Consider the following 24,075-nt stretch of genomic DNA (forward strand, 5'->3'; position numbering starts at 1 on the left):
GGACTTAGCACGCGCATTGGACTTTGCGCGCGCAAAACTTTGTGCACAAAACTTCGTGCGTGATCTGATTGAGAAATCTGGTGCTAACCTACTTAGCACCCTGGTTAGCACGTCTAAAGACTTTAGACGTGCTAAGTAGGTTAGCACCGCTTTGTGAATCAAGCCCTATGTCTAATAAATAACCACCCCTATCTATGTACCTACCTACACCCAACATTAATTCCTAGACCTAGGCCTAACATCAACCACCCTAACCTATGCCTAATATTAACCCTTAATATTAACTTATTTGATGCCCCCAATATATGTGATTCATAAACATCCCAGCCTGGGGTAATGTGTAGCGCATTGTCAATTGAAAAAGAGTGTGTTGAATTTTTAAATATAGTTTGATGATAAAATAGATGACATTGTTTCACCCCCTTATGCTTTCAGAAGGGTACTTTCACAGCCAGAGGGTAGAAGTGCAGCAAAGGGAGTACTTCAGTATAATTGCAATAACATTTTATTACCCTGACAATGTCTTTACACTAACCATAAGAACCCTTCTAAGGCTCCGTGCACACTGCAAATCCGTTTTGCGATTCCGATTTTCTCTGAATGCAATCAACAGAAAAATGGAGGGGAAAACGCAGCATGCAGTAACGATTAAAAATTGGAATCGGATGTAAAAAATGATTAAAAATCGGAATCGCATGCAGTGTGCAGGGAGCCCAAGTGACATTTTCACTGTATCAGAAAAAAAACATAATGTACTAAAACACACACACTGTACACACACACTGTACACACAGTACACACACACACACACTGTACACACACACACACACACACTACACACAGTACACACACACTGTACACACACACACACACACACACACACACACACACACACACACACACACACACACACACACACTACACACAGTACACACACACACACACACACACACACGTACACACACACACACACACACACACACACACACACACACACACACCTACACACACACACACACACCTACACACACACACACACACACACACACACACACACACACACACACACACACACACACACACACTGTACACACACACTGTACACACACACTGTACACACACACAGTACACACACACACACACACACACACACACACTGTACACACTGTACACACAGTACACACACACACACACACACACACACACACTGTACACACACACACACACACACACTACACACAGTACACACACACACACACACACACACACACACACGTACACACACACACACACACACACACACTACACACACACACACACACACACCTACACACACACACACACACACACACACACACACACACACACACACACACACACACACACACACTGTACACACACACTGTACACACAGTACACACACACACACACACACACACACACACACTGTACACACACACGCACGCACGCACGCACACACCACACACACACACACACACACACACACACACACACTGTACACACTGTACACACTGTACACACACACTGTACACACACACTGTACACACAGTACACACACACACACTGTACACACTGTACACACACACTGTACACACACACACACACACACACACACAGTACACACACACACACACGCACACACAGTACACACACACACACACACACACACACACTGTACACACACACTGTACACACACACACACACACACACACTTTACACACAGTACACACACAGCACACACACACACTCACACACACACACACACTGTACACACACACTGTACACACACACTGTACACACAATACACACACAGTACACACACACACACACACACACACACACACTGTACACACACACTGTACACACAGTACACACAGTACACACACACACACACAGTACACACACACACACACACACTGTACACACACACTACACACACACACACACACACACACACACACTACCATTTCTTAGAATGGACTTTTTTTCTGATACATTGAAAATGTCACTTAGAAGGGTTCTTATGGTTCACTCCACATATACTATTTTTTCACTTCATATGAAAATATATATATATATTTATACTGTACATATGTTCTAGAGTAAATTAAATCTTAATTATTACAGTGTATCCTTATTATGCAGCATGTTTCCTGGGTGCACTTGGTATTGTATCATGTTTTACTAGTTTGTATTTTAAGTCTATATCATATCAATATTCTTTTTATTGCTTTATAAAGCGCCAGCATATTCCGTGACGCTGATATCTTATTTCTCCGAGTTGATTGCATAACTCTAAGTGAAACACTAAACCAGATAATTACAGAACTGCAAACAAAAGAAAATAAAACAGAGCTAAAGAAATAAATAAAAAAATAGTAATTTGTATAAATAATACTTATTTTCTTTCATTTCTTTTTAATGCAAGTACCCAAAGTAAAGTGAGAGGATTTTAGCACCCTGTTTGTTTACAGCATATGCCGAGCTCTCTCTCTCGGTTACTCCTCGTTAGATTCAGAACACCTGCTTTCCATAACTAACAGAACGGTCATAAAATTACGCTTTGTCTTACTTTTGGAGCTGCAATCATTAAACCGAAAGTTGTTCAAGTTCTGAATTTTTCAGAGATAAAGAATCGTCATTATAATGCATAACACAGCACCAATCTTCCTAATTATTCTGCGGGCCTACAATTGCCTAAATTCCAGTTACAACACACATTTGTAACAGGGCCGGTTCTAGACAGGCACATATGAGGGGGCAGACAGAAATGTGCAGGGGGCATACAAAAACCCAGCGCCGCGCGTAGCGCGCCAAAAAATGGGCGTGGTCATGCAGCAGACTGTGGGCGTGGTCATGGGTGGGGCCAAATAAACATGTCATGACCTTACAGTGGTGTTAAAGGACTTCCGAGGCCAAAAACAAGAAAATGACACTATACCTTTTTAATATCTGAATCCACGGAGGACGTCCAGCGCGTCCTCCGCACCGTTCCGCCGTCATTGCAGCCCTTTTCGGTGCGGAGGACGCGCTGGACGTCCTCCATGGATTCTGATAATAAAAAGGTATAGTGTCATTTTCTTCTTTTTGGCCTCGGAAGTCCTTTAAAGGTCTGCCAGGGAAGTTTGAGCTCTGCTCTTTTTAGCACAAATACAGCTCTGCGCACTGCAGATTATCGAAAAAAATGTTCTCAGGTGTAACACAGAAATATTTTTCGTCAAATGCTAATATGCTGATATTGCGTGTTTTTTTCTACCACAAATACAGTTCTGCGCACTGCAGATTATCAAAAAAATGTTCTCAGGTGTAACACAGAAATAATTTTCTTCAAATGCTAACAAATTAATCACGAATAACCACGGTGGATACTCGTGATTCAAGTTAGCTCTAATTGCCACAGCTGAGCGGCTAGATGCAGTGGGGTTAATTACCCAGAACGCCGCTCTCCGCCCAGCATTTCAACGAGGTGCAAGTGTCCGAATGGACGCGTTGCAAGCCTCGATATCGAGCACTTCCTCCTTCAAGCCGGAAGGAGGAAGTGCTCCATCATTTTTTTAGAACCTCCCAGTTTTATTTTCTGTTTAAAAAAGCTAAAAAAGTAGGTTTAATGCTATTGTCTCATATGGTAATGATTCAGCTTTTCCCATAGTCTCGCAGTTAGCAATCATGTGACCCCCAACAAGACAAATTCAGCAATCATGAGGCCCCCAACAAACCATGAGGCCCCCAACAAGACAAATTCAGCAATCATGAGGCCCCCAACAAGACAAATTCAGCAATCATGAGGCCCCCAACAAGACAAATTCAGCAATCATGAGGCCCCCAACAAACCATGAGGCCTCCAACAAATCATGAGGCCCCCAACAAGACAAATTCAGCAGTCATGAGGCACATAAATAGACAGCATTTCACATAAATAGGCAGAATGACCCCTTATTATGGTAGACACCTCTCACCTGGATTCTGACAGGGACCCCCAGGTTAGGTAGTGAGTGACATGGAGCCCTTTTAGGTAGTGAGTGAGTGACAGGGAGCCCCTTTAGGTAGTGAGTGAGTGACAGGGAGTCCCTTTAGGGAGTGAGTGAGTGACAGGGAGCCCCTTTAGGGAGTGAGTGAGTGACAGGAAGCCCCTTTAGCTAGTGAGTGACAGGGAGGCCCTTTAGCTAGTGAGTGACAGGGAGGCCCTTTAGCTAGTGAGTGACAGGGAGGCCCTTTAGGGAGTGAGTGAGTGACAGGGAGCCCCTTTAGCTAGTGAGTGAGTGACAGGGAGGCCCTTTAGGGAGTGAGTGAGTGACAGGGAGCCCCTTTAGCTAGTGAGTGAGTGACAGGGAGCCCCTATAGCTAGTGAGTGAGTGACAGGGAGCCCCTTTAGCTAGTGAGTGACAGGGAGCCCCTTTAGCTAGTGAGTGAGTGACAGGGAGCCCCTTTAGCTAGTGAGTGAGTGACAGGGAGCCCCTTTAGCTAGTGAGTGACAGGGAGGCCCTTTAGGGAGTGAGTGAGTGACAGGGAGCCCCTTTAGCTAGTGAGTGAGTGACAGGGAGGCCCTTTAGGGAGTGAGTGAGTGACAGGGAGCCCCTATAGCTAGTGAGTGAGTGACAGGGAGCCCCTTTAGCTAGTGAGTGACAGGGAGCCCCTTTAGCTAGTGAGTGAGTGACAGGGAGCCCCTTTAGCTAATGAGTGAGTGACAGGGAGCCCCTTTAGCTAGTGAGTGAGTGACAGGGAGGCCCTTTAGCTAGTGAGTGAGTGACAGGGAGCCCCTTTAGCTAGTGAGTGAGTGACAGGGAGCCCCTTTAGCTAGTGAGTGAGTGACAGGGAGGCCAAGCCCCCCACCCCAGCCGCCGCCGCTGCTTCCCCTACCTTGCCAGCAGCGTCAGACCTCATGATCAGCGGCGACCCGACCGGCCAGGGGGGGTTGAGCGGCGGCCGGGCGACACCCGCCAGGGCCGCGGCGGGGATGTCCCCCCCTGATGGCGGGCCTGGAGAGAATCGACTCCTCCTCTATGCGGGGTGGCTCTTACGGTCGCCACTGCCTGCGTCACAGCAGAGAGCCAGAGACTCGTCTCGGAGAGCCGTCCGAGGGAGAAGCGGTCATGTGACTGATCACATGACCGCTCTGCGCTCCACACCACGGACCAGGAAGCAGCCAGCGGCATAGCGAGAGCGGCTCTGATTTGAGGGGGCAGTGAGTCTGTTTGAGGGGGCTCTGCCCCCTCTCGCCCCCCCCCTAAAGCCGGCCCTGATTTGTAATATATCACATTATCTTCTTTACAAAAAAAAAATACAAAAAAGGGTACTCAAAATGCAGAAAAGGCAATTACCCGGTATACGATTAATATTTAAAAAATGCTGTTGTCCTGTACTTCATCACATACAAAGCTATCAATGTACAAAAAAAGAAGACGTGGAAATATGTATAAAATATATATATATATATATATATATATATATATATATATACAGTATATAGTACATACTAATTTTAGTGTGAAAATCAGTGCACATTTGAGCATGTAACAATGCCATACTGATGTGAATGAGTAGATTGGCAAACTCGAAAGATTAGAATATTGTGCAAAAGTCCATTTATTTTAGTAATTCAACTTATAAGGTGAAACTAATCTATGAAATAGGAGCCCATTGCAGGTGTTTTGGATGAATTAGCTGATTAGAGGTTGACACTTTCAGTTGAGAATATTGAATATTCTCACAATAGTCTAATAGTCTGAGTTTATGATTTTGGGGTTCTCACAAGCTGTAAGTCATAATTATCAAAATTACAACAAATAAAGACTGGAAATATCTCGCTTTGCAAGTAATGAGGCCATTTCATATATGAGTTTCACCTTTTAAGATGAATTTCTGGAATAAATGTTTCAAGTTTCACCTGTAGTATGGATCGGATCTCTATATATGATGCAGATGAGATTCTACTTTTCCATGTATTGTCTGTCATTGTGTTGACTTTTGGCACATAGGCACCCAGATATAACCAGCTGCTTCTGATTGAGCCAAGTACCTCTTATCACACTGGGTAAGACCAGTCTGAGTAGTTGTTGAGGGAAATCATATGAGCCTATGGAAAACGTACACAGTGATAAATATTCAGTATGCTTGGATCTCATCCCAGTTTTCGGTGGAGGCTGGGGAGTTGAAGTCTAACCGTTTTTCTTATAACCTTTGCAGACTTTTATATAGAGATCTTTGCTCTAATATTCCAAGCCATGGCAATTTTTATATGCTTCCACCTTCCCTGCTATGTTATGTTTTACAATATTGGCAAATGTGAAGACAGAGGAGTTGGCAACAATATTCAGAATTCCAAGGTTGATCAAAACAAGACCAAGAAATATGATAGAGGCACCTTATTTTATTTCTGAATTCTGTAAGCTATATTAGAAAAGTAACTCAACCTTAATGCCAAACATACTCCACCTCACCATTACTATTATTTTATGATTGTATTTATACAGCGCCGACACCTTCCGCAAAGCTGTACAGAGTATATTGTCTTGTCACTTAAAGGAAACGGGAGACAAGACTAACTGCATGATTTATACTTACCTGGGGTTTCCTTCAGCCCCATGTAGACCATTGGCTCCATTACCATCCCCTGTTAGTTTGGCTAGTTAAGCTATTCTGCGCATGCCTAGCCGTGCGTGCCTCTCCCCCCCCCCCTGCGCTGCTGGAGCACCTGCATAGTACTAGTGCACAGAAGCAGAACGCTCCCAGCCATGGGAATGTGAAGGGGATGCCCATGAGCAGAAGAGCATGACTGGCTGTGACTGGCCAAAGAATGGAACGGCCAGGGAGGATGGTGCAGTAGGTCTTGTCTTAGAAATACTTTAACCTTTCTGGCGGTAACCCCTACTGGGCCGATTTGCATAATTTTTTTTTTTTTGCAACACGCAGCTAGCACTTTGCTAGCTGCGTGTGCACTCTGATCGCCACCGCTCCGCGCCGAGTAGCTGCCGCTCGCCGTGCCCCCCCCCCCAGACCCTGTGTGCTGCCTGGCTAATCAGTGCCAGGCAGCGCTGAGGGGTGGATGGGGACTCCCAATGATGTCACAACGTCGGTGACGCAATCCCGCCCGTCGCAATGACGGGGAAGCCCTCCAGGAAATTCCGTTCCTTGAACGGGATTTCCTGATCAGAGATCGCCAGAGGCGATCGAAGCGGGTGGGGGGATGCCGCTGCACAGCGGCTATCATGTAGCGAGCCCTGGGCTCGCTGCATGATTTAAAAAAAACATTTTTTTTAAAAACTGCTGCGCTGCCCCCTGGCGGTTTTCAATAGACCGCCAGGAGGGTTAACTGTCCCTCAGAGGGGCTCACATTCTAATCCATACCAATGTCATATGTTCATTTTTTAGGGGAAAGCCAAATAAGGCAACTTGTATGTTTTTGGAATGTAGGAAACCCATGCAGACACAGGGAGAACATACAAACTCTATGCAGATAATGCCCTGGCTGGGATTCAAACCAGGGACCCATCACTGCAAGGCTAAAGTTCTATTTACTATGCTACTATGTGTGCTCCAACAGTGGTTATTTTGGAAAAGCCATCTTTTCGGGTGTCAGAATTAGTGCTGTTCGGATACCCCTTTTCAAAATCCGAATTGAATATCTGGGTATCTGGATCCGAATCGGATATCCGAATCCGAACTTTTTGGTATCCGCGTAAACTCGGATATACGAACCTAATATCCTGGATATCTGGCCGGATTCGGATATCCGGATAGAAAACCGGAAGTGACCTGAAAATGGCTTAAAATGCTTCCAAATGTCTCTTCAAATGACAAAAACCCCATTCGAAGGTCTCTCTCTCTCTCTCTCTCTCTCTCTTTCTCCCTCTTGCTCTCTCTCTCTTTCTCTCTCTTTCTTTTTCTCTCTTTTTCTCTCCCTCTCTATTTTTTGCCATTGAAGGTGATTTTGGCTTCTGCTCGGATATCTGAACTAACTATCCGCTCGGATTTCAGATGGGAAATCCGAGTTTGCTCGGATAGTCTATTCGGATTTTGAAAAATATCCGAATTGCTATTCACAGTTCGGATAGTGGAAAAAGTTCGGATTATCTGGATAGTTCGGATATCCGACATCTTGCGGAGCACCACTGGTTAGAATGGTCTAGGAATGTCCCCAAGGAACAAGCTCTTCTTTATTAGTGGTGCCTAAAAATACCAGCCTTCTGGTTATGTTGCCAAATGAATCCCTGATGTTAGCATTGTTGAATTAACAAAACCATTCACATAATTCTCTCAACCAAAAGTCGCTTGCAATCCAAAGTCCACCCATACTGATGCCGGTACAGGTATATATCTAGAGTAGGTTTTATTAGACACCAACAAAACAAGACATTTATTTATGTATTTGTGTTGGTTTATCAAGACAAACATGTTTGGGAATCTTGCAAACGCCATATTCAGTGGTCGCTCTTATGATAACTTGACCCAGGATGCCAGCAGTGCAAAGCTCGGGTGCTGAGCCAATGTACGATGTGTGATCATTAAACTTTCTTTCCACCATGCAATTTTGACTCCTCTTGACAGAAATGTCAGGAATTATGATCCAATCACGGTGACAGGCAATCAGCTCCCTTCTGCCTCACCTTACTCTTTGTAATCAGTGTTTGGAGGATATTGCCGGAGGGCAGAATGTAAATTTACTCGTGATGCACAAGAACTGGCCCCGTTTTCCGATAATTGTGTATTAATGATTGCTTTGCAAATTTTCCACAAAGTTCTCCTGAACTTTCTTAATTTGCACAGAAACTCTGTCAGCTCGTTAAGGAAGCTCCCATTTCCCCGGGATGAGGGAGGAGAGCTGTCCGGCTGTCAGATAGCGACTTTGTTTAAGTGTTGGCAAGTCACGACACATTGAGAATAGATTCAGCTAGATTGCAAGCTCTTGTGCGAGCAGGGTCAAACGCAAACATTTACCTTGTGAAAACAATAAGGGACGCAACATTCTGGGGGTGTTTTGCCCTTATTTGGGCGCTTTGCCGTGTAAAATATATTCTGTTCCTCAGCAACCTGGCATTCTGAGTACTGGCGCCCTTACACCGTACAATTAAAATGTTCGTTTTTTCAGTTTTTTTTACTAAAGCGATCAAATAGAGTGAAAACATATATATTTTTTTTTTACGATCGAGAAGAAACAATGATTCCATTTTTTTTAATTGGATGCGTTGGAAAAATCTGGGTGATTATTTGTGAAATTGTATAAGTGTATGGTAGGTTGTATAAGAAAATAAAATTAGATACATTAACTTTTTCTTCATATTCGAACATTTTTCTCCTCGGATTTTCGGAAAAATCAAATGTTGGTATATGGTATCTCGAAAAGACTTTTAAAAACGATTTGACCAAACGCAAAAACAGATCTAATTTCTCTGATTGTAAAAACAAATATGAAAAAATGTGACCGTGTATGGACACCCTAAGCCTATCTCATTGTAAGCTTGAAGTTGTGCTGGCAAGAGATTTTCCAAATTTGCCTATCAAAGATTTCCAGAAGCTCTAATGCTGGGTACACACCATACAATTGTCTGTTAGATGGTTAGATAGATCATTTCCAACATGTTGGAAATTATCTATCTGGCAGGTAAATCTATCTGCCGAGCAATTAGGCATTGTGTTACTCAGCAGGAGATAACCAGAAGACAATTATTTATTTATTTATTTATTTGTTGTATTTATAAAGCGCCAACATATTACGCAGCGCTGGACATTAATTTAGGTTACAGACAATATTTAGGGGTGACAAACAGCAATATGACAATACAGGAATACAATAAAACCAGATCACACAGCACAGTATGAGTACAAGGTAATGCTTAGTCAGTCACTGGATGGGAGCATGGAGTTAGGCAAGTTAGGTTCACTCAAATGCATAGCATGGGTGCACAGTAATAGAGGTGCATGATCAGGTAGGACACAAAAGGAGTGAGGACCCTGCCCAAAGGCTTACAATCTAGAGGGAGAGGTAGGGACACGAGAGGTAGGGGACCAGAGTTCAGCTGTGGGTTTAGAGCACTTGTGAGGGGTAGTAGGCCAGAGTGAAAAGGTGAGTTTTGAGGGCCTTCTTGAAGGTGTTGAAGGAGGGGGCTGCCCTAATGGGTGGAGGTAGGGAGTTCCATAGTGTCGGAGCGGCTCTTGAGAAGTCTTGGAGGTGTGCATGGGACTGGGTGATGCGGGGGACGGTCAGGCGAAGTTCATTGGAGGAGCGGAGTGAGCGGCTTGGTGTGCATCTCTGAGTAAGATCAGAAATGTAGGTTGGACAGGTTTTGTGGATGGATTTGTAGGTCAGACACAATATCTTGAATCTGATTCTGGACTGGATAGGAAGCCAGTGGAGGGATTCACAGAGGGGAGCCGCCCTGGTGGAGCGATGGGAGGAGTGGATAATTCTGGCTGCCGCATTCATGATGGACTGCAGTGGGGCTGTTCGGGTCATAGGGAGACCAGACAGCAGGGCATTGCAGTAGTCGAGGCGGGAAATTATGAGGGCATGGATGAGGAGTTTGGTGGTGGCAGGGGTCAGGAAAGGGCGAATCTTACAGATGTTACAAAGGTGGAAGTTGCAGGACTTTGTGAGGTTTTGGATGTGGGGAGTGAAGGAGAGTGCGGAGTCCAGGGTGACACCCAGACAGCGGGCTTGAGAGGTAGGGTGAATAGTAGTGTGGTTAACAGTGACCTGCACATCTGGGAGGTCCAGGGATGACCGGGGTGGGAAGATCATAAATTCCGTTTTGTCTAGATTTAGTTTTAGGAACCTAGCGGACATCCAGGAGGAGATGGCAGATAGGCAGGAGGAGACCTTGTCCATGGTAGTGGTGGATATGTCAGGGGTGTGGAGATAGATTTGGGTGTCATCTGCATACAGATGATAGTTAAAACCCATGGAGGAGATAACCTTGCCAATGGAGGATGTGTATAGGGAGAACAGTAGGGGGCCAAGGACCGAGCCTTGGGGGACTCCCACTGAGAGGTGGTTGGGGGTGGACGAGGACTCATTGAAGGAGGTCGTGAAGGAGCGGTTGGAGAGGTAGGATGAAAGCCAGGTCAGGGCGAGATCGTGAATGCCCATGGATTGGAGGGACTGGAGGAGTAGGGGATGATCTACTGTATCAAAAGCTGCTGAAAGGTCAAGGAGGAGGAGAATGGTGTATTTACCTTCAGCTTTAGCTAAGGCAAGGTCATTGACCACTTTGGTGAGAGCCGTTTCGGTTGAGTGGGCAGGCCGAAATCCAGATTGCAGTGGGTCTAGTAGTGAGTTGGCATTGAGGTACTGGGTCAGGCGTTTGTGAACCAGACGCTCAAGGAGTTTTGAGGCGAAGGGGAGGAGGGAGATCGGGCGGTAGTTGGAGGGTAGCGAGGGGTCGAGGGAGGGTTTCTTGAGCAGAGGCAGAACAGTGGCCTGCTTGAAGTCTGAGGTGAAGGTGCCTGTGGATAGGGAGAGGTTAAACATGGTAGTGAGGACTGGGGCCAGATCCGTGAAGTGAGGCTGAAGTAGATCAGAAGGGATAGGGTCAAGGGGGGAGGTAGTGGTATGGGAAGTCTGCAGTAGGTGGTTGACCTCCTCAGTGGTAGTAGGAGTGAAGGAGGTGAGGGGAGGATAGGGTGGAGAAGGAGTAGGTTGTGAGCAGGTGGGAGGTGAAGATTGAAGATTGGATATTTCCTGACGGATGGAGACTATTTTGTTGGTGAAGTGGGTGGCTAAATCTGTGGCAGAGAGGGAGGAAACAGAAGGTGGGGGGGTGGGTTTAAGCAGGGAGTTGAAGGTGCTAAAAAGACGCCGGGGATTGGAAGCTTGTGCTCCGATGAGCTTGGTAAAGTATTCCTGCTTCGCATGAGCAAGGGCAGTGTGGAACTGCTGCAGGTTAGTCTTGTACTGTAGGAAATCCTGGTTTAGTCGAGTTTTCCGCCATTTTCGTTCAGTGGCGCGTGTTTCCCTCTGGAGGTTGCGAGTATGGGTAGTTCGCCAGGGCTGAGGGTTAGGGGGTCGGTTGCGGCGGAATATTGGTGGAGCAGCTTTCTCTAGGGCTGATGAGAAAATTTGGTGATACTGAGCTGCAGCAAGATTAGGACAGGTTAGGGTGGGGAGAGTGGAGGATAGGCCATGGAGGGAGTCAGCAAGGACGCCAGGGTTGAGCTTGCGTAGGTCTCGCTGCCATCGACCAGGTGGGTGGGCGGGTAGTTTGGAGGTGCCTTCCGTGAGGAGGTTGAAGGCGAGAAGGTAATGGTCTGAGGGTGGAAATGGTGCGATGTCGAGGTCTGCAATGGTGGTGGATTTAGTGAATATAAGGTCGAGAGTGTGACCTGCAGTGTGAGTGGGGGTGTTGGCGTGTTGTACTAGGCCATGTGAGTTGGCAATGGTGAGTAGCCGGGTCGCAACAGAGTTCTTGGGTTCATTGATGGGTATATTGAAATCCCCGAGGATGATGGTGGGGAGGTCAGAGGAGAGGATGTGTGGGAGCCAGGAGGCAAGGTTGTCGAGAAATTGTCGTGTGGAGCCCGGAGGGCGGTATAAGACTGCAACAATGGCTGGGAGGGGATTGTAGAGGCGGATAGTGTGGGCCTCAAATGATGTGAATTGTAGGGAGGAAGGTGGAGTGAGGACACGGAATGTGCAGGATGGGGAGAGGAGCACCAGAGATAATGACCAGTCTCTACCAGTACTTTACAGAAAATAATCTAAATAAAATCTAACAGAAAAATCTAACAGAAAATTGTATGGTGTGTACTAGGCATTAGACGAATACACGCTGGACCATATGCAATTACCTTTTTATCCTAAATCCCCATCTACACTGTACAATTTTTTGTCCGATTCGATTCATTGATTCTATTTGGTTCAATCCGACATGTTCGATTGGGATTCGATTTGATTCAATTTGCCAATTTTGCAATGGCAAATTGAATTGAATCCCGATCGGATATGTCGTATTGAATCGAATCTAATCAATGAATTGAATCGAATTGGACAAAAAATTGTATGGTGTAGATGGGGCTTAAGATTTTCCTAGGTGTTATTTTCTCACTTTTTCTCCCAAGTTTTCTCCTAGGAGATAATATTTCATCTTCTATTTTAAATAACCTTTTCAGCTCTTTGCAATTGAAAGCGTACCAGACAGTAGGTGAAAAAGTACTATCAAAATTATTCTGATTATGTTCTTGCTTACTGGTGATTTAAAGAGACACTGAAGCGAAAAAAAAATATGCTATAATGAATTGGTTGTGTACTATGAATAATTACTAGAAGATTAGCAGCAAAGAAAATATTCTCATATTTTTATTTTCAGGTATATAGTGTGTTTTCTAACATTGCATCATTCTCTAATATGTGCAGATTACACAACACTCAGCATTCAAAATGATTCTTTCAGAGCAGTCTGTGAACTAATGACCTCTCCTCTGGCAGATAAAAAGTAAACAGTTCACTTACAGTTGAGATAATAAAAGTCAGATAACAGCCCTCTCCACGACTAACTTAGTCAGAGAGCTTAATGGCTTGTTTGCATAGAGATAACAACTGGAGTTTCTCAACTCTTCCTGTACTAGAAACAATTAGACTGATGTATCTGATCTTAATGTTTTATTTCTTAGCTGTGCTACACATACAAATCATAATATCATCATTTTTTTTTCGCTTCAGTGTCTCTTTAAGGGGCACTTTATTGACAAGAGAAAACTCAGAAGAATAAGTGAATTGCACATGTGCCTCTGTCAATAAAATGGCTGAAAAATGATTTCCTAGGAGAAAAACGCTAAAAACAAAACAAATGGAAGATACTTACCTCAGTAGAGGGAAGCCGCTGAATGATGACATTGTAAAATATTTAGTAAATTTACCTCATTTGTGGCCGTGGAACAACAGTTTTTAAAAGCATGATAAATATTGAAAGTAGCAAATAGGCGTCTAAAAGGTTAATAAAAAAAATGAATACAAAACAAACGCACTGTTTTCCATTTTGCCCTTTAAACGGTACCCAAGGTAAGTGGGGATATGAAGGCTGACATGCTTATTTTCTTTTTAAAAAAATACAGATTCCTTGGCTGTCCTGCTGTCTGCCTCTAATACTTTAAGCCATACAGCCTGAACAAGCATGCAGATCAGGTGCTCTGACTGAAGTGTAACTGGATTAGCTGCATGCCTGTTTCAGGTGTGTGATTCAGACAGTACTGCAGCCAAATAGATCAACAGGACTGCCAAGCAGCCAAGGAATTGTTAAAAAAAAAATTGACATAAATATGCCAGCTTCCATAGGTCTATCAAACCTAGGGTCCCTTTTAAAACTAATGAAAATTTTCCTTTAAAGAGGCCATTTGGCAGTGTGGATATTACACTGATCGATACTATATTAATATGGTGTGATTGTTGTTTATTTGGCAATAATTGTCAGCAACAGTGGCAATCAAAGGAAATAGACAAACACTCAGTGCCTCACTTTGGCGTTGCGGGAATTGTGGCGCTGGAAGTCCTCAATCTAACGGGCTTCCAAAACTACATTACCGCGCGTATCTGCGTTGACGTGTGGCGGACTGGAAGTCATGTAGGCTAAGGCTATGTCGGTGTGAAATCCCATCGCAGGTTTTACACTTCGCGCTTGCGTGGAATTGTATTTTTTGCAATACGCTTCCGCGCACGTCATCACTTGGCCGGCAGGAAGTGAGCGTCATTTCCTGCTTGGCCAGAAACCAACAGGGAATACCGCATTGTAACGCAGTATTCCCTGAGGGCCTGTTTTTGGCGGTGCAGCGAGCGTGCCACACCGCAACACTGACGCCAAATTACGGTGTGAAACCTGCCTCAGGGTATTTTCACACTGCGCCGTTCTCTTGCACTGTTCTCTTGCAGCAGATTATTGTATCCCAACGCAATGCAATGATATTTATACTAGTAGACCTATGCCTGTTTAAAAACGGGCGCTAGGTTTCTCTCTCACTGCCGCCACCGCCACATGTCAGTGCGCATGCACGTGCACCCGCCCAACACGCGCGCACCCACCTGCCTTACGCGCGCACCCATCCTCCCACCTGGCTCCCTGGCCCCGTCCTCCGCCTGTCCCAATGGCTACACGTGCACAGTAGCCAAAAAACACAGATACAGGGACCGGAGGATGACGCAGGGACAGTCAGGGCCCATTTGCACTTGTGTGGTGCGAATCGCCGCGGTAAAAATTTGCATGCGTATGCGAATTTCGCATGGATGACGATGTATCCGAATTTAACCATGGCAGTGCCGGTGTGATTTTCCATTGTTTCTATGCGAATTCGCTTGAAAATTCGCATTCCCAAACCGCATGCGAATTTCCTATTAAATACATTGTATGCAATTCACATAGCGGCATGCGAATTCTGATGGCTCTGCCATGCGAATTTTTTCTGCACAGAAAAACGGAAAGGAATCCTAACAAGTGGAAACAGTCCCATTCACTTGTATTGCTATGCGAATTTGCATGCGAAAAACGCATGCGAATTCGTGATAGTGGAAATGGGCCCTTAGGTTTTATTATTTAGGATGGTACAATCACATCGGGTGTGTTGCGGGAAGAGGGTTCATTTCAATGGCTTCATTTCACGAAGGGCTAATTCGTTTTTAGAAAAATTAGGTCAGTAAAATACAGCATTAGGTATTTTAGACTTTTTTTTTTTTTTTTTTTTCCAAATTCACTAAGATTTTCACGCATGCAATAATAGTTCAGTAATAGACCGATAAATTGCTTAATTGCAGTATTTATTTTATTTATTTATAGTATTTATAAAGCGCAAGCATATTACGAAGAGCTGGACATTAGTTTAGGTTACAGACAATATTTAGGGGTGACATACAGCAATGTGACAATACAGGAATATGACAATACAGGAATACAAGACAACCAGATCACACAGCACAGGATGAGTACAAGGTAATGCTTAGTCACTGGATGGAGCATGGAGATCACACAGCACAGTATGAGTACAAGGTAATGCTTAGTCACTGGAGGGGAGCATGGAGATCACACAGCACAGTATGAGTACAAGGTAATGCTTAGTCACTGGAGGGGAGCATGGAGATCACACAGCACAGTATGAGTACAAGGTAATGCTTAGTCACTGGAGGGGAGCATGGAGATTACACAGCACAGTATGAGTACAAGGTAATGCTTAGTCACTGGATGGAGCATGGAGATCACACAGCACAGTATACAAGGCAATGCTTAGTCACTGGATGGAGCATGGAGATCACACAGCACAGTATGAGTACAAGGTAATGCTTAGTCACTGGATGGAGCATGGAGATCACACAGCACAGTATGAGTACAAGGCAATGCTTAGTCACTGGAGGGAGCATGGAGATCACACAGCACAGTATGAGTACAAGGTAATGCTCAGTCACTGGATGCAGCATGGAGATCACACAGCACAATATGAGTACAAGGTAATGCTCAGTCACTGGATGGAGCATGGAGATCACACAGCACAGTATGAGTACAAGGTAATGCTTAGTCACTGGATGGAGCATGGAGATCACACAGCACAGTATGAGTACAAGGTAATGCTTAGTCACTGGAGGGGAGCATGGAGATCACACAGCACAGTATGAGTACAAGGTAATGCTTAGTCACTGGAGGGGAGCATGGAGATCACACAGCACAGTATGAGTACAAGGTAATGCTTAGTCACTGGAGGGGAGCATGGAGATCACACAGCACAGTATGAGTACAAGGTAATGCTTAGTCAGTCACTGGAGGGAAGCATGGAGATTAGGCCAGTTAGGTTCACTCACATGCAAAGCATGGGTGCACAGTAATGCAGGTGCATGATCAGGTAGGACACAAAAGGGGAAGGACCCTGCCCAAAGGCTTACAGTCTAGAGGGAGAGGTAGGGACACGAAAGATAGCGGACCAGAGTTCAGCTGCGGGTTTAGAGCACTTGCGAGGGGTGGTAGGCCAGAGTGAAAAGGTCAGTTTTGAGGGCCTTCTTGAAGATATGGAAGGAGGGGGCTGCCCTAATGGGTGGAGGTAGGAAGTTCCATAGTGTTGGACCAGCTCTTGAGAAGTCCTGGAGGCGTGCATGGGACTGTGTGATGTGGGGGGGGAGATGGGCGGTCAGGCGAAGTTCATTGGAAGAGCGGAGTGAGCGGCTAGGTGTGTACCTCTGACTAAGATCAGAAATGTAGGTTGGACAGGTTTTGTGGACAGATTTGTAGGTCAGACACAATGGGCTCGATTCACAAAGCGGTGCTAACCAAGTTAGAGACTTTAGGCATGATAACCATTGCACCACGCTGGTGAAAAGCCAGTTTAGGGGCTCGATTCACAAAGCGGTGATAACCCAGTTATCACGCCTAAAAGACTTTAGGCGTGATGACCTTTTCACCACTGAGTTATCACCGCTTTTTCCTGCTCTTCGCGCGAAGTTACCGCGCGTACGCGCGTTCGCGCGTTCGCGCGTGAGAGCGCGCGCAAAGTCCCATAGGGCTTAATGGGAGCTTCGCGCGAAGCGGGGACGCTGCACGCGCACGCGCGCGGTTGCGCGCGCAAAACTTTGCGCGCGGCAACTTCGCGCGAGTTTCTTCTTATCATGCCTAAAGTGACTTTAGGCGTGATAAGGGCCTTTTCACCACGGTGCTAACACTTTGCACCGCTTGGTGAATCGAGCCCTAGGTGTGATAAGTTTAGGCATGATAAGTTTAGGCGTGATAAGTTTAGGCATGATAAGTTTACATAAGTTTAGATCGCGCGCAAAGTCCTGCACGCAAAGCAGCGCCATTAAACTCTATGCGAAGTGCACCAGACTTTGCTGGCGCAAAACTTTTGATCAGCTGTGCACTGCGGTGCTAACCCAGTTGGTGCTTAAACTTATCATGCCTAAACTTATCACACCTAAACTTATCAGGCTTGATTCACAAAGCGGTGCTAACCCAGTTAGAGACTTTAGGCATGATAACCATTGCACCACGCTGGTGAAAAGCCAGTTTAGGGGCTTGATTCAGTAAACGGTGCTAACCTAGTTAGCACGCCTAAAGACTTTGGGCGTGATAACTAGGGTGCTAACTGGGTCAGCACCGTTTACTAAATTTACATCGCACGCAAAGTCCCACACTGAAAACTTTGCGTGCCCACAGCACGGTGTGCGCGAAATGTCGCAGCGCGGTGCGACGAAAACGGTGCGTTGATGCACCTATAAGGTCGCATTGCGTGTGACTTTAACGTCACATGGTGCGACATTAAGGCCGCACCCAATGCGACCTTATAGGCGCATCGGGTGCGCTGTTTTCGCGGTGTGCACGTGCGGGACTGTGCGCGCGATGTGAATTTAGTAAAGGGTGCTAACCCAGTTAGCACCCTAGTTACCACGCCTAAAGTCTTTAGATGTGAATTTATCATGCCTAAACTAACTTTAGGCATGATATAGGGCTTTTCACAGGCGTGTTAACACTTAGCACGGTTTACTGAATCGAGCCCAAGGTGTGATAAGTTTAGGTGTGATAAATTTAGGCATGATAAGTTTAGGCATGATAAGTTTAGATAAGTTTAGAACGCTTGCAAAGTCCCGCACGCAAAGCAGCGCCATTAAACTCTATGCGAAGTGCACCAGACTTTGCTAGCGTAAAACTTTTGATCAGCTGTGCACTGCGATGCTAACCCAGTTGGCGCTTAAACTTATCACGCCTAAAAACTTATCATGCCTAAACTTATCACACCTAAACTTATCACGCCTAAACTTATCACATCTAAACTTATCACACCTAAACTTATCATGCCTAAACTGAGTTTAGGCGTGATAAAGGGCTTTTCACCAGCGTGCTAACTGTTAGCACCGCTTTGTGAATCAGGCCCATCATGCCTAAACTTATCACACCTAAACGTATCATGCCTAAACTGAGTTTAGGCGTGATAAAGGGCTTTTCACCAGCGTGCTAACTGTTAGCACCGCTTTGTAAATCAGGCCCAATATCTTGAATCTGATTCTGGACTGGATAGGAAGCCAGTGGAAGGATTCAAGGAAGGGAGGAGTGGATAATTCTGGCTGCCGCATTCATGATGGACTGCAGTGGGGCTATTCGGGTAATAGGGAGACCAGACAGCAGGACATTGCAGTAGTCGAGGCAGGAAATTATGAGGGCATGGATGAGGAGTTTGGTGGTGGCAGAGGTCAGGAAAGGGCGAATCTTACAGATGTTAAGAAGGTGGAAGTTGCAGGACTTTGTGAGGTTTTGGATGTGGGAAGTGAAGGAGAGTGCGGAGTCCAGGGTGACACCCAGACAGCGGGCTTGAGAGTTAGGGCGAATGGTAGTGTGGTTAACAGTGACCTGCACATCTGGGAGGTATTGGGAGCACATCTGGGAGTAAGCCCTGCTGGGTATTGTACAGGTCTCACCAGCTGTGGAGGAGGTCTGGCAGCCAGCTGTGAGTCTTCTCCAACTAGTGGTCTGCATGAGACATTCCTGCTTCAGTCTTACTGCCCACTGCATCCCTTTAGATATGCATGCATGCCACTAAAGGGGTCCCTTCTGTTAATTAGCCTATAGATCTGCACATATAAAGGGATACAGAATAGCCTCTTTGAAGGCCTTCTTCTCCTGGTTTCTTTGCTTTTTTTTTTTTCTTCCTTTCTCATGTCCCGCCCGGCAATGCATCGGGTCAAATGGGGTGAGTAGCAGGACCAGGTGGCTCTTCCTACCGGCTGTCTCCTTTGTCTGTCCAGTTCACTGAATATAATTTACTAGTTACCAGCAGGTCCAGGCTGGCCGTAAAGGGGAACTGAAGTAAGAGGTATACAGAGTTTGCCATATTTATTTCCTTTTAATCAATACCAGTTGCCTGGCAGCCCTGCTGGTCTATTTCTCTGCAGTAGTATCTGAATAACACCAGAAACAAGCATGCAGCTAATCTTGGTGTGTGGTGCAGTGGTGAATTGGAGTTTGTCAAGATGTTTGGTAAAATCAGCTGTTTTCTGGATTACTGAATGCGGTAATGCTTAATGAATTGAAGCATTCACTGTGGCAGTGAAACATATTTTCAATGAACTGTATGCTTCACTATAAGGATTGCATCACACCCCTAATGTGCTACTTTTCACCATTGTTGTGATCTTCTTATTGAAATGTCATGTGTATAGTGTAAAAGGATTCTTGTACAAGTGGTTAGAAATAAATGGAACTTAAAGTGAGAGGGGTATGGAGGCTGCCATATTTATTTAATTTTAAACAATGCATATTGCCTGGCTGTCCTGCTGATCCTCTGCCTTTAATACTTTTCACCATAGACCCTGACCAAGCATGCAAATCAGGTGCTCTGACTAAAGTCAGACTGGGTTAGCTGCATGCTTGTTTCTGTTTCAGGTGTGTGATTCAGACACTACTGCAGCCAAAGAGATTAGCAAGATGCCAGGCAACTGATTTTGCTTAAAAGAAAATAAATATGGCAGCCTCGCTTTAGGTTTCCGTTAAGCTGAATGACACGATGACAAATATGCTGAGTAGCAGAAAAAGTGACAGAATGGCCACCGTTTAATGACTGCTATTTTATGCAGTGAAATATATTACAATTCAATAATAAAATATAAATGATAAAATGGTGCAATATAAAATAACTAGAAAAACAAAAGTATTTTAAAGTTTTGCTGTTTGGCTAATTAAGCTACATTTCAATGTCTGCACAAGAACTTAAAATCCTAATTAGCGTAATGCTTCCTAAACTGCTGAGAGCTGGAGGAACATTCGCAGAAAGTAAAAGGAGGTCATGTGCGGATCTATATGTGCTTAAAGTGTAAGTGTAGGACATTAAACTGTCAGTACAGTAGGATTAGATTGTGAGCTCCTCTGAGGACAGTCAGTGACATGACTGGATGGTGTACTGGTTAAGGGCTCTGCGTCTGACACAGGCGACTTGGGTTAGAGTCTCGGCTCTGCCTGTTCAGTCAGCCAGCACCTATTCAGTAGGGAGTCCTTGGGCAAGTCTCCCTAACACTGCTACTACCTATAGAGCACGTCCTAGTGGCTGCAGCTCAGGCGCTTTGAGTCCGCCAGGAGAAAAGCGCCATATAAATGTTCTGTGTTTGTTGTTTTGTTTGACTATATAGTCTGTAAAGTTCTACAGAAGATGTCAGTGCTATATAAATACATAATAATAATAATAATAATATAGTAGAACATTAGACAATGACTATGGTAAGATTAGATTGTGAGCCCCTCTGAGGACAGTCAGTGACATGACTATGTACTCTGTAATGTGCTGCAGAAGATGTCAGTGCTATATAAATACATAATAATATGGTAGGACATTAGACTTGGACTATGGTAGGATTAGATTGTGAGCTTCTCTGAGGACAATCAGTGACATGACTATGTACTCTGTAAAGTGATGTAGAAGATGTCAGTGCTATATAAATACATAATAATAATAATAATAATAATAATAATAATAATAATAATATGGTAGAACATTAGACAATAACTATGGTAAGATTAGATTGTGAGCCCCTCTGAGGACAGTCAGTGACATGACTATGTACTCTGTAATGTGCTGCAGGAGATGTCAGTGCTATATAAATACATAATAATAATATAGTAGGACATTAGACTATGACCATGGTAGGATTAGAGTGTGAGCTCCTCTGAGGACAGTCAGTGACATGACTATGCACTCTGTAATGTGCTGCAGAAGATGTCAGTGCTATATAAATACATAATAATAATATAGTAGGACATTAGACTATGACTATGGTAGTATTAGATTGTGAGCTCCTCTGAGGACAGTCAGTGACATGACTATGCACTCTGTAATGTGCTGCAGAAGATGTCAGTGCTATATAAATGCATCATAATAATATGGTAGGACATTAGAATAGGACTATGATAGGGATTAGATTGTGACATCTGAGTTATGAGGGACGGGGAACAGGGGGAAGGGGAGGCTGTACAACCCAAGGACATTGTACAGCACCAGGGGCAGCACCAGCTACAAAATAAATTGTGGGGCACAAAGAGGGCATGATGGCTGGCTGGCGGGGCCTATTTGAGTGATCAGAATCAATGATTGTTTGGCAAGCCTTAGATATTGTTTGGACAAACTCAGGTGATAAAATGAAGGCTTACTAATTTAGCAATGATAGGAACCAAATGTAAATATCACAAACAGAACTCAGAAGCTTCTGAGCGGAGCAGAATGTCCAAATGATGGCGCTATTATGGAAGAAAAGTTACCTACAGGTGTACTTCGCTAGTTGAATGGCATGAGTTAATCCTTACAACCTAGCAAGCTGCTCCTGTGTGGACAGATTACAGAGGTAGAAAAAAACAACGTTTTGTAAAAAAATAATTCCTTTTAATGGCTAACTAATAGAGTTAAAGAGGAGCTGTTAGGTATAAGGTCTCAGAGAAAATAAACACATATATCAGTAGCTAAAGATTGGCTGTACTTACATTACATATGCATTTCACTGTCCACGTTTGGATTTCACAGAATTTGTATATAGTATATGCAGAGATAGATGCTCCTGACAGCTCATGGCAGGCTCCATGTTTTTCTGTCAAATGTGTCGTCATGTCCTGCCTGCTTCCTGATCACAGATAAGCTCCTACTTGAACAACACAGTGTGCAGTGAATATTAATGAGCCATGTGGCTAGGAACAATAGCTGACTCCTGCAGAGTACTCTGCCCCGAGATTTATCAGTGCTACACAGTGCTACACGCTGGACTGATTCCAAGCTTCTGTAACGTCTCATTAGCAGCCGAGGGGAGGGCCCCAGAATGCTTTGCAGTTTAGTATGCGGCTTGCGTCCTTATGGGTCTATAACAGACTTGCTGATAAGCACACATCAAAGGTAACTGAGATTTTTATCTTCACTAATGGCTTTTGGGCTTCCTTCTAAACTGTTTAACACAGGAGAATAGAGGTTTAAATTAGCTTCTGCAGCCTGACAGTTACTCTTTAAATGATGCAAGCTTTCTGGGATCTAGTCCCCTTCTTCAGGCATATTTCCAGATGTTAGCTGAAGTAAAACACTGATGCAGGTAAATAGTAAACACGAAGATGACAGTTGTGCTGGTTACTGTTTATCCGTTAGGTGTCAGGTGATCAGCAGGCTGGAGCCAGTGAGTTAGTGCAACCATACATTAAATCGAGCAGGTTTCTGAAGATCATGAAGCCAAATCAATCATGTTACATAAGGTGTCATGAATCCTGTTCCACAATTTAAACCTTCTGTTAATGTCTTGAACATTTTCATAAATTTGTACTGGTTCACAGAAGTGTTGGCCCACTGGTGTGTCCATTTTACCTTCATTGATTTTAAAGCGGTGATGGTTCATTCTTGTGCGCAGTTTTTGTCCTGTTTCTCCTATATAGATTCCTCTTGAGGGGCATTTCATGCAGCATATCATGTATACAACATTGGATGACTCGCAGGAAAATTGGTCTTGTATTTGATGATATTTCTGTGAGTTTGCTAGTTGTATTTGGCTTGTGTACAAGATATAAGGGCAGGTCTCACACCTTGTGTTATTGCAGGGTAATGTGCCTGGAGTCTCTGGTGTAGATAATGCACTTCTGATAATCATTTGTCTCAAATTGGGAGGTTGTCTGAAAGCAAGCAGTGGTAACTCAGGAAAAACATCCTTCAGGCGTTTGTCTTTATGGAGTATCGGTTGTATTACTTTCGATATCTTCCTCAGTCTCTTTAATTTTGGGTTGTAGGTGACCACAATTGGGATTCTGTTGTTTTCAGTCTTTGGGGTGTACTTCAACAGTTCCTCTCTTGATTTTAAAGTTGCTCTGTGTATTTGATCATCAACGATTTGTGGATGATATTCCTGATCTATGAATATATTACGTAGTGACATAAGTTGTCTGTCTCTGTCCTCTGAATTAGAACAGATTCGGTTATACCTCAGAGCCTGGCTGTAAACAATAGATTTTTCGGTGTGGTCCGGGTGGAAACTCTTCCATTACAGGTAAATATGCCGGTCAGTTGGTTTACGGTATACGGATGTTTGTAAAATTCTATCTTGTATATAAATTGTGGTATCCAGGAAACGAACATGGAAGGTTGAAAAGCTGAGCGTT

This window comes from Hyperolius riggenbachi, chromosome 8 (assembly GCF_040937935.1).
Source record: "Hyperolius riggenbachi isolate aHypRig1 chromosome 8, aHypRig1.pri, whole genome shotgun sequence".
NCBI classification, from domain to species: Eukaryota; Metazoa; Chordata; class Amphibia; order Anura; family Hyperoliidae; genus Hyperolius; species Hyperolius riggenbachi.